This window comes from Phlebotomus papatasi, chromosome 1 (assembly GCF_024763615.1).
Source record: "Phlebotomus papatasi isolate M1 chromosome 1, Ppap_2.1, whole genome shotgun sequence".
In the NCBI taxonomy this organism is placed as follows: domain Eukaryota; kingdom Metazoa; phylum Arthropoda; class Insecta; order Diptera; family Psychodidae; genus Phlebotomus; species Phlebotomus papatasi.
In genome coordinates, this window is record NC_077222.1 from 83,019,963 (window position 1) to 83,032,188 (window position 12,226).

Genomic DNA, 12,226 nt, shown 5'->3' on the forward strand with positions numbered 1-12,226 from the left:
AATAAATAAATTATACTTTCAAAAGGGGTGGCAAAGAGTCCTAGATTTTCAGATTGCTCGAATTTACAAGAAAAAGCTCTCCGTGTATTATCTTTTTGCATGCTTTTTGGGTATATAAAGGTTTATTACCGATTAAGTTGATTCATAAATTAAAAAAATCATTCCGAAATAAAAAATTACTTAAGAAAAGTATATTTTAACATGAGTAACAAGCATACAACAAATAAGCAACTAAATCCGAGTAAGGTATATCAGTAATGGCGTAGGCAGCCAAAATCCCGAAAGTCAAAATCCCAAACGCCAAAATCTTGAAAGGGTCAAAATCTCGAAAGCCAAAATCCCCAAAGCCAGAATCCCGAATGTTCAAAATCCTGAAAGGGATGAAATTATATGGAGAATAATGTGTAGAATAATTTCCGAAGATACAGAAAATTTCCCTTTGCCGCCGGCAAACGCGGGTGCAATCGTGGGAGAAGCTGACGCTTTTAAGAATTTGGGATTTTGGCTTTTAGGATTTTGGCCCATTCGAGATTTTGGCTTTCGGGATTTTGGCAGGGACCCCAGTAATGGACGACATTACCCATTAAGTGCGATGCAGTCGGGTTGAATATTTCAAAATTTTTCAATAAATCCATATTTAAGCAAATTGGTTGAAAATAGACACTTCAAAGTGATTTAACTTTGACCTTCAAAAATCTGATATCGATATTCGGTTTGTATTGTACACGACGACTAATTTTCTCTCACTGACGGACTAGTGTTAATTGCCATGAGCAACAAGAGCAACATGTAACAACCATCAGCACCTGCCTAGGGATGATGTGTTGAATATGTCATACGAATGAAGGATTAGGATTGGTGAGTTTGGTCGTCGAAGGACTAGGTTAACAACAGTCGAAAGCGTCGTACACTCTACAAATCTAACAAACATTTTCTTCAAAAACAAACTTTTAACGTAAATAAATTATCCCCAAGATATCCACTATACAATCTCTATAACTCAAGCATGTTTTCATGTTTACTTAAAATTTGGTAACTCAAGTTGTCTTAAGCTTAATCATCTATTCATACTTTTTTAAAATATCCCAGAACTTCACATTTGGGAGAAACTTCCGACAATTTTCTGGATTGGTGTTATGTGGCCAATAAGGGATATTATTGGTTTCATACCTATCATTTGGTGGTGTTCCTGGCACAATGTCTAAGTCTTGCCACAAGATAAGGCTGATGTTGTAGTCCCTATAGGACGAGAATACGCTTCTGAACATAAGCCAAAATGCAAATTTATATGGGTTTGGACACCAGCCACCACAAACAGTTGGCCCAAGCTTTCACAGATACAAATCGCCACTTTATCGTAATTTTTGGGAGAGTTGGGACGAAATATTCATCTTGACTTGACTACCTTCAAAACATATTCTAAAATGAAAAAAATCTAGGACGGGTTTTCGAAATAAACCAAAAAAAAAAACATGATTTTTGAGGGAAAAAGACTGTCCTAGATAATATTGACTGATGAAGGGTCGTCGAAGACCGGAAGCCGATATCTCTTAACGTGTGTCCTGTATTCGTGTAACAAATTGAAATAAAGTGGATTATATAAACTGCTGCTTTCTCTTTGAGTTCGAGCAGTAAAAAATATGAAGATATCTCTTTTCAAACTAAAGATTTTGCGCATCACGACCGACGCAATCCTTAAAAATAACGGTAGGTCATTTTCTGACTCAAGAATGTACATAATAGAGGAATATAAATATAATAAATTACGAAAAAATCAAACTAAAATTTTTCCATAAATGACAATTGACAGTTTGCAAATTGCTCTCTTATGAGCTCGAACAATAAAGTGGTAGACATGAATTGTGGAACTTTACGAAATTCAATTACGCTTCCTATTGAGAATGTCAGTGACAAAATTTCATTTGCGGAAAATTGGTCAATCAAATATTAAAAAAAAAAAACATTGTGCACCCCCAGCAAGATCTTCATTGAAAAATCTAATCGTGATGGTCGATTAAAAATCATCTTGAGAAGTGCTGAGACATAGTGTGGGTGTGTGAGAACAAAATGAGGGTAAAATTAATAGCTTAGAAGATAAGAAACTCTATTCTCAACTACCCCCTTTTTCGCAATACTTTTCACATGGCACAAGTTATAAAGACTGACATTTACAATACTGTAACAATTACTAGAGGATTCTGACTCAACCCACTACTTAAATAATTTTCATCGCCGCCGCAAAAGACACATTTCCGCCCATGGAAAATTTTACTTAACGACACTTGATGGCTTTCCATTCCCTAAGGGTGGAAAATCATTTCTCGACTTTTCTTCCTAACAGCCTTAACAATTCCTTTTCTCTTTCATGACCTTTACAAATAGATTTATTTTACTTGGAAAATAACACACAAAAAAATTATACCTGAGGTAAACATTGGAATAATTTTCATTTTCCCAAAGTAATTTTCTTTGCTCATAATATAATCATTTTTTTTTCTATCGCATTGATCAAGGAAATGTTCATTCACTTTATTCTGCTCTATATCTTGGGAAAAATGAGAAACAAGCAAAAGACTTGTCAATGTTTTTGACGGTGTTAATAAAATAATATTTCTTGAAATTCAAAAGACGCTGTGCCATATAATGGGATAGTTATATCAAAGTATTAATTGAGTGAGCTGCCAGTGACACATTCCCCAATTCCTCCTCTTTTCCAGGGCGTCTTCCGGAAATTGTATCTAATTCAAAGATATTGACGAAGAATTAAACACACATTTATCATTTAAATTTAATTAATAATGGTCCTGACAATATGGTCGTGTTGACGTGATTATATTTTCAACCTTTCAACATTCAAAATTAATTGTTAAATTGTGTTAATGGTTTCTAGTTCAAATAAATGATCTTATTGTTCTAACAATATTAAAATTTACCTGAGGAAAAATTCAACGGAATAAAAGCAACATTGTCAGTACTCCCACCCAAAACACTCTACAGAAGAAGACACTTTAATATGCCGAAAGCCTTAGCCCATGGTCGACAGACAAAGTTGCTACTGGAAATGAGGTCGGAAAATAATTTTCCCCGATAATCCTTCTCAAGTTATTATTTGTAGTTGTATACCTGACGCAAAATATATTCAAATATATTCATATCGAGTCAGTGAAATGCAAATGAATGTTCCTGTGAAATTATTTTCATTCATGCTGGCAAAATGAAAAGGAACTGAGCATAGAATTGACGCGAATAAAATTTTCCTGGATCTGGAAAATTGTTTTACCTGTATGGCCGCCAGGCACAAAGAGATGAAATTATTCTACTGAGGAGACAAAAGAAGCTTCGAGAACAAATCGCATATTTTTGAGCGAATTAATTCCATAGAATTTTACAGCATTCAGTTGATCAAGCCGGTGCTTATTTCTATTTGTACTCTTACTTCTATATTTTAGTCAGTATCTGCAGTCTATACGAATTTTAGTTCATGTATGAATAATTTTGAAGCATTACTCATATTATGCTATACAAAACTAAAATTCAACTGAAAAATAGAATGAATATAAAGTACTAAAATATAAAGCTGTTGTGAAAGAATTTCAATAAACTTTATCATTCGCTTTGTGAGAAATTTCCAATTATCTGTGGAAATAACAATACCATGGTGTGCAATTGAATTTTAAGATGCTTTCAATTGATATAATTTACAGTCTTACTTATTACGTTTCAGATGAAACCTGACTTTCTTCTAATTGGACCCAAACTTTTTAAGAAAATGCTTAAACTTTTATAGAACATTAGTTATTAAATCAGAAATAACCTCAGATAAAATTACGATGTCTGACATGATTCACAATTTTGCTGATTTTAGTTTAGAAACATTATAATAATTTCTTACATTTATTGTGCACTAGATCCTACCTAACTCTCCCAAAAATTACGATAAAGTGGCGATTTATATCTGTGAAAGCTTGGGCCAACTGTTTGTGGTGGCTGGTGTCCAAACCCATATAAATTTGCATTTTGGCTTATGTTCAGAAGCGTATCCTCGTCCTATAGGGACTACAACATCAGCCTTATCTTGTGGCAAGACTTAGACATTGTGCAAGGAACACCACCAAATGATAGGTATGAAACCAATAATATCCCTTATTGGCCACATAACACCAATCCAGAAAATTGTCGGAAGTTTCTCCCAAATGTGGAGTTCTGGGATGTTTTAAAAAAGTATGAATAGATGATTAAGCTTAAGGCCACTTGAGTTACCAAATTTTAAGTAAACATGAAAACATGCTTGAGTTACAGAGATTGTATATTGGACATCTTGGGGGTAATTTATTTACGTTAAAAGTTTGTTTTTGAAGAAAATGTTTGTTAGATTTGTAGAGTGTACTACCATTTCGACTGTTGTTAACCTAGTCCTTCGACGACCAAACCCACCAATCCTAATCTTTCATTCGTATGACACACTCAACACATCATCCCTAGGCAGGTGCTGATGGTTGTTACATGTTGCTCTTGTTGCTCATGGCAATTAACACTAGTCCGTCAGTGAGAGAAAATTAGTCGCCGTGTACAGTTCCGAGTAAGTTGAAAGATGGGTTGCACCTTCAGTTCCTCATTTTACCTTTGGAAGTTATAATATTATTTAGGTGAGTCACATCAGGGCTTACCTAACAGGGGGAATGTCATCAAAATTCTGTCAAAATTTGCAGTATTCTCTTTAACATATTTTCAGAAATTGAAAATATAAGTTTTTTTCTTTTTCAATGTCTAGAAATCTAGATATAGAGGAATTACTCAAGTTTAGCTATGTTCTCAAGTAGCTATTTCTAATACGGGTGTCAGACATAAATTTTAGTCATATATTACTTACTTCAGAGGTGTTCAAAGACCATTGAAACCCAATTAACGTCAAAATAAGTTTGTTATAGTAGCGTTTTGAGGTTTTGACCATTGACGTAAATGTTTCATTTGACGTTTACTCGGTTTCAACGGTTCTTGCACGCCTCTGACTTACTTACTTACTTACTTAAGTGGCTGCGAAGTCACTTCAAAGAACCGGGCCTTTCGCACTGATCTCCTACAGTCCTGGAAACTTTCCGTCAGCTCGCTCCAGAAACGTAGTAGGTTGCTGTCGAAAAGTCCGTCATATCAGCGGCTCCTTGCGAGTTTTCTTTACAATCTTGCTTTTACAGGGAGGGGATGTTAGCCTCTCGTCCAATCCTCTCTAGAAGAACCAGATCCCTTGTTCATTAGCCTCTTGTTCGTGATTTTCCACTGGGGTGGTTACCCATTCTTCTATCAGTCACCTAAGTATACCGGGACCTACCAGGCAACTATCCCACTTGGAAGTTAAGATAGAAATTGTGGAGAAGAGGCTATGTATCGCATTACCCGCCCCCCCATTTCGACCCCCATACTTCTCATTATGCAAGTTTTTCTCAGAAACAATTTACTTAGTATTGAAAAGCTAAAATGATCCAATAAATTTTGAAAAATCTATAAAACTGATTGTTATTTAGGATTTCAAAACCTTTGAGAGTTTAGTCTTACTTTACTGGGGACTTACGAAATACACTTAAATCGTATAACCTGCTACAAAGTTCGTAATTGTTTGTCCTTTTTCACAAATATTGTTCGTAACATGATTACTTAACGAGCATATTTTGTTCTTTTACAAAATTTGTTCGTAAATGTTCGTAAGCAGAAAAATCATGTTTGTAAAATTTTGTCATTTGCTTGTAAAGTTTTGGCAGACAAACAATGTACGAACAAACGTTTGTAAAAGAGCACAATATGCTCGTTAAGTGGTCATGTAACGAACAATGTTTGTGAAAAAAAAGGTACAAAATTTTACAAACTTTTTATTGAGTTATACGATTTGCGAACATTTCGTAAGTTCCCAGTATGAATTCACAAACATTTACGAACAATTTTACGAAATATCTTTTTCTGTGTATATTAATTGCTGCCTGCTTGAATTTTAAGCAATATAAATAGTTGTGAAATGTGATTACACGGAATGCTTAAACAAATCGTTGAGTTTCTTTTTTAAAATTACATTTACTCAGCCAATGAAAGAACAAGACTAACTTTTGAGTTCTATCATTGAACTAAAGTCTCAACTTAAGGATAAATAGTACGGGGATATTGTGTACACCAGTTCCTTATGATACTTCTTCGGCAAGGGTTAAATTACGAAATTTGCAGCAATTTGGATTGGAAATAGTGCACTGCAGTACACAGATAAAATTGAAATTCCTGAGGGAAAACCGAGAAAGTAATTATGATCGGTATGACCTGTGGAAAATTTCAAGACATGCATTGGACAGTTTCGGCTCTAGTCAAGAACTGCCTGAAGTAGTTTCCTTCAAGCTTGACTGACTTCCAATTTCATGCTACGTTTCGTCAATCACATCTAAGATTTTTCATATTAGAATTCTTCTCCGATACACTAAATATTTAAAATTATTTTATCCCTATTCTGGCGACATTTTTATACAATTTATTGAAGCTGTGTTAAAATAGTCCCATGATATTCTGTAATAGACGACCCCTCATGTTTTTCCAGCTGTTGAACAAACTAATTAAAGAAATTAAATTTTACAGGGAAAATGACACTTTGAAAAGCATTGAAAGAGTGGAAAATTGACATTAAATAGAAATTACTGTTTCAGGAAAAAAAAGTGTGGAACAATTAATGGTATAGACAGACATCCCAGGGCACTGTCTCTTTGTTCTCGTTGCATCATACTCCCGAGGGGGTGTCGAGTAAAATCGATATCGAGGCGAGTAAATTGCAGAATCCTTTAGGAGCTAATCATTAATAATGACACACCACAATTCCTTGACAAATGTACTGAATGGTAAAGTTGTGCCACAAGCACTTCAGAGTGTCTCTCATACTCATAGTCATACAAGTCCGGTTCGGTGTGGGGAATGGTTGATAATATGCAGATGGTCATTATCTGGAGTTCGGCGTCACCCCACAGAGTGTAATGCGCCATCATGACAAATAATTGAGGGTCTCCGAGGGCAGTACGGAAATGAATTTATCGGCCGGATGTGACCTAGGGGGTTGGGGTGTTTGGGATGTCACTCAACTGTTGATAGAATTTCGCACCATCGCAATACCCCTTTGCCTCTTCAAAATGGATAAAGTTTTCTGCTCCACAAGTAAGTTCAAGTGTTATGCTGTTGTGGTTTAATGTAAAATTCAATTTTGAGGGAATTACACAGTGACAAAGACACTTTAGCACCCTCAGTAGGCTGCTACAAAATAATTTTGTTTACGTCAAGCAAATGTCTCTTGCTGACACATTTAAATTCATGGTATATACAACCTATAAAGTTCAAACGGGTTGCTGGCCTTACCCGGAAGTGTGGATGAGACAATAGGACTTTTCCCATGAATTTCTCATGTAAGAAATCTTTCCTGATGAATTTATTTGGCCATTTTCTCACCTTCACATTCTACTCGACAGATTCATTTTAATTTATTTACCAAACTTTCCGTTGCTCCCTTTTCACTTTTACATTAAATTTTATGAATATATACGTACAGATATGCAATAGCAGAATAAAATTGTGGAAACGATAACAGAAAAATCATTAAGCCATTTCCATTTTGAAAATTTTATACTCTGTTCCAAACATTATCACCATTTTTCGCTATAATTTATTATCAATGTAAATAATGATTTTTACCACCTGTCACAAAATGCATATTGAAAATCCCCCGGAAACGACAATATAAATCACATATTGGTGTTTCGATACATCAAGTGAAGATTACCGATTTTATATTTCACACCGCACAAAAATTCAGTTTGATGTAGATTTAAACACAAATCCTCTTTGAAAAGTCACGTATAATTAATGCAAAATTCACACAAATGGTATTCAAATCCTTTTAAATTCTTTTAGAAAGTTAAACTAACTATATGTAGTCACAATATAAATTGAACAAAGCAAACTGCTGTAAACTAAAATTGTTTGTTAGCTAACTAATTAAAACAAAAATTAAAATCACTGCTTTTGAATAGTTGCGATTCGGTCAATTGTTTCTGATCGATCTCATATTCACAGAGTAAATTCTTGAACATTTCCTCTGGTAAATGTTCGATTTTCATTGGTCATTTATAGGTCAATTTACCAAGCCAGAAACCCCCAATCCGCTTTCTCAAGTTGTCAAGTTTTATTTGTACAGAATGTAGCTTTTCATAAAGTTTTCAACATACACTGGTAAAAATAAAAGGGTCAAATTGACCCTTTTCACAAGGATGGATCGTATTTGACCGTTTGAAAAGTTCACTTTTGTATCTCTTGAAATTTAGTATGCACATTTATCACGAATAATCATGTTTTATTGTAAACTTATTACTGATATCATATTTCTCTCATCTGAGCGAACACCAAAGATCACTTTTTCATTGTTTTTTTATTCGTTTATTCCGGAATTAAATAGATGTCAAAACCGTGACCCTTTCGAAGGGTTCCTGGTGACCCTTTCAAAGAGTCAAATATGATCCATCCTTTGGAAAAGGGTCAATTTGACCCTTTTATTTTTACCAGTGTATAGGTAATAGGGAAACTGTATCAAATTCGGGAGAGGCTGCATCATAGCATCAATGTTCTGAGTTTTTATCGTCATATTTTTAATACAAATTGATTTTTTTTTTGCTATTTTCTTTTCAGGTGTGTTTTTAGGTGAGATTCTTTACAATCTCATTCAAACCCTGAAGAATAGTTTGAAATGCTCGAACTGATGACATAGATTCTTTACCTCAAAAGTACTTTCGCATCATTTATCGTTTATCAGTTCCCAACCGCTTTATCAATCACTGAAAAAGATCGCCTAAAATAACTTAGAAGTAAATGCAATTGAATTTCGAATAAAAATTTCTTATTGTTTTATAAGTGGTTTATTTAACCGGTTTAGATTTGTTACAAATTCCAAAACCTTTCCAATAAGCCCAAACATGCGCTCATTCAGTTGAGCAATACGCTGTCTAGAACTTTTTGAACCATTGACTTTGAAAAAACGCTATTAGAAATGACTCAACAGTACTTTCTTTTTGGAGAAAATGTTCGCCTGGATAACCCCTAAAGCATATCTAAAAATGTAAAAAAGTGCCAGACGAACTTTCAAGCAATCCCTAAAAATGATGGTTTTGGAAGGGGAGAGGTGGGGGAAAAATGAAGGGCATGTTAACAGTCCCAACGCATGGTCGGCTTATTGAGAGCGGGTTCCTCGAAGATCCCAATTCTCTATTTCAAACCGTTCAAGCTCTATGCGTGGTAACTGCCAGCCAGAGAGACAAATCAAGCGGACGGACGAACAAGCAGGATCAGGGGCATGACATTTACCATGTTTCCCATATGTTTCTAGCGGGCCGAAATTTTTTTTTTGAGTTTATTAGCTGTTTTCTGTCATTGTAGAATGAATTAGGAAAAATACTAGTACAAAATAAAAGCCAATTTAATAGCGCAGAGGCAACCGAAAACCCTAAATTTGCAATCTAAGTCGTTTTGGAGATATCTCGTGAAATGTGTACGAAAACAGGGGAAAAATTACACTAAAACTGGTCGCATTTTTCAGAGCTAATGTCATCCCCCTGGGCAGGATGGCGTCAAAAATTCTAAAGATCAGGGAGAAGGTCTCCTTCCGGGTTCGTCAGTAGTGTCCCTCTTTTCAGGGACAAGACAAACACAAGATCTTTTGCCAAAACTTTCGGCGCTACAGTGTGCCTTCCTCAGTGGAAAGAGGTCTTCTTCCTGATTTTAAAAATTTTACGCAATGCCAGTTATGAACCACTCTAGTGACGTCAAAAAATTCGAAAATTCGAATTTTCAAAATTCTAACAAAATAAAAACTCCTCAGAGGGTAAGGAGTCGAAATAGACACATAATTCAAAATCGAAGGATTATAAAAACCGCTTATAAAAACATAACAAGTGCCCAAAATTGCAAGCTATCTCGAATTTGTTACAGTTTCCCTAGTCGCTTGAGTTAGCAATTGTTCTATAGAGTTAATTTTTGTTCAATTAAATTTTGTTTTCATCTCATTTCATCTTATTACCTGTTACACATGTGTTCATCTCTGTCTTAGCATTTATTCCAATTCCTGGGGCCAATTGTGCAAATATAATTTCACAATCTGTGTATTATTTGATCTAATAAAATTGATACTTATTTATTATACTGGAATAGGCTAATTTTAAAATAGAGAGGAAAAAACATAGAGCCGACCTACAAAAAATTAAGTACAGAGATTAAAGTTTAAAGCTTTCCACTAATCACCGCGTTAGCATATATGCCATATGTGCTATACACAAGAGATTAAACAATTGCTGAGTCAAACAACTATATTATCATCTTTTTTGTATCAGATACCTTACTATCTGCCCTTGTCTTGTGTCTGTCTACATTTTTTGTAAACGACGCAGCTCTCAGTAGTCGTTTGTAACGAAATATTGATAACCCAGCTGCTGATCCAACGGGCACACGACAATATTTCATCTCTATCTCACAGGAATTTTTAGATAAACTTTCGAGTTTCAAGTTTAAAAAACTAGCGTCCTGGGGCATTTACCGTGTATCTATAAATCCGCTATAAACCTAGAGACTGAATCGGTTTAACGATTGTATTATACAATTCGGTAAAATTCTGAGGATTTGTTTAAGTTCAACACCTTGTCATTAGCAATTGGACACCATTTAATGAATATTTATTATTAATTTGGAACTGTGAACAATAGATTCCAAATATAAATCAACCCAATCTTTGATGTATACGTTTACGTGCGTAAAGTCAACACATTGAATAATCCAATTAAATTGCCATAAATTACCGAGTGTATAGCAGTAAATGATGTCAGAATCAGGATAAAAATTAACGTAACATTTACATTTGTTGCATTTTTTTTTTTGTTTTGTCCAGGTCATGAAGTAAAATTACCATTCTGGGTTGTGAAATAACATTTCATCGAGAAGTGCATGTATGTAATAAAATTATGCACTTAAGATAAATGATATTATGTACATTTTTTCTAGTACATATGACCCGTCTGCCATCCAACAAAAGAGAATAACTGCATTGCATTAATATTGGTGTTGTGAATAGGGCACAAAAAAGCCATGTAGGGTAGGTTTACAATCTGCATATGGAATGTGAAATAAATGCAATTTTCTAAGCACAAATTTTCAAACCTCATGCCAAGGGTTTGGAATTGTTTACACTATGGTAATTAAATGCTTCCTGCATCTCTCACATGGTTTGTCGACATTTGCTATGGCACTGGAGGAATGACACTGTAAAAACAAGTTCTGCAGTGGTAACACACTAGCACATAAATGGTCTGACAGGAATATAACTATATTGCCCATGGGAGTTGCGTATTATGCAAATATTTCGACACCCACTTTGTATTGTCGTCGTTCGTTATAATTGCCCCAATGTGCAATCATGCTATATATCGAATTTGACGAAGGAGTTGAATTTTGTATAGATTGCACGATTTTGGAGATGTGTGCACGTACCTTTCTCTTATTGATTGAATTCCATCGAGAGCTCAAAATGTTACTTTCAACCCACAAGGAAGTCTTATTTTTGTGGAAATTTGGAGATAGAGGAGACTGGGGCAGTAGTAAACATGGGGTTCCACGAAACACAAATATTTATGTCTACACTACTTAGATATATGTATGTCAACTATCTCTTCAGTGGACAAAGATCCTTATAGTATCTATAAATTGATAGGTCTCGTCCTATAAAGTCTAACATAAAAAATGCAATGTTTACAACTACCCCGTGTTTACTGCTGCCACAGTTGCCCCTACAAGGTTTCGAGAAAAAATGACATCACGCTGTCTGTCTGTCTGGTTGTGAGCAGACGTAGGAACTACCTTACGTCGCTCAACCATTCGTTCATATAGGGTAAGTGTGCCTAATTCCGGCCAGATTGCAATTTCGGCCACCTTTTTTGTTCCTCGAATGTCCATGAACTTTTAGATTTTACGTACTTTAGAGATTATACAATGCAAAAGAATAGCAAAAAATGTAGCTACGACAAACGAGATGACGTGAAAAAGGCATTGCAAGAATTCCTGAAGGGCAAGAAACTATGAGAATGAAGGTGGTCGAAATAGGGTACCATAGCTATGTCTATATTTTTATTCATTTTGAAATGTATTAAGAATGATTTTAAAGTAAATAAAGACGGTAAAC